Below are 315 nucleotides of genomic sequence, written 5' to 3' on the forward strand. Positions count from 1 at the left end.
CGAACCGACAAAACGTTTATATTAACTACGCGGATACTCTTTTTCATATTATCTTCACCACCTAGATTTAGCATTTATTTGGCATCTAGCGATATATTATATGTTATACGAGTTTATATTGGCTTCATTAAACACATTTACTTGCAAATCAGACTTTAAACAACTACATAGTCGTCCATCCGGACGAGACTTTGGCATAATTTTAAGATTAAACGAACTTACTAAGTGAAGTTCGATCTTAATCTGCCTTGTCTCGTCCGGATCATGGTATAAGGATAAGGGTATGCTCACGCCGTGGATACCCACTGCGCAGTC

Source organism: Trachymyrmex cornetzi, unplaced genomic scaffold (assembly GCF_001594075.2).
Source record: "Trachymyrmex cornetzi isolate Tcor2-1 unplaced genomic scaffold, Tcor1.1 scaffold1128, whole genome shotgun sequence".
Classification (NCBI taxonomy): Eukaryota; Metazoa; Arthropoda; class Insecta; order Hymenoptera; family Formicidae; genus Trachymyrmex; species Trachymyrmex cornetzi.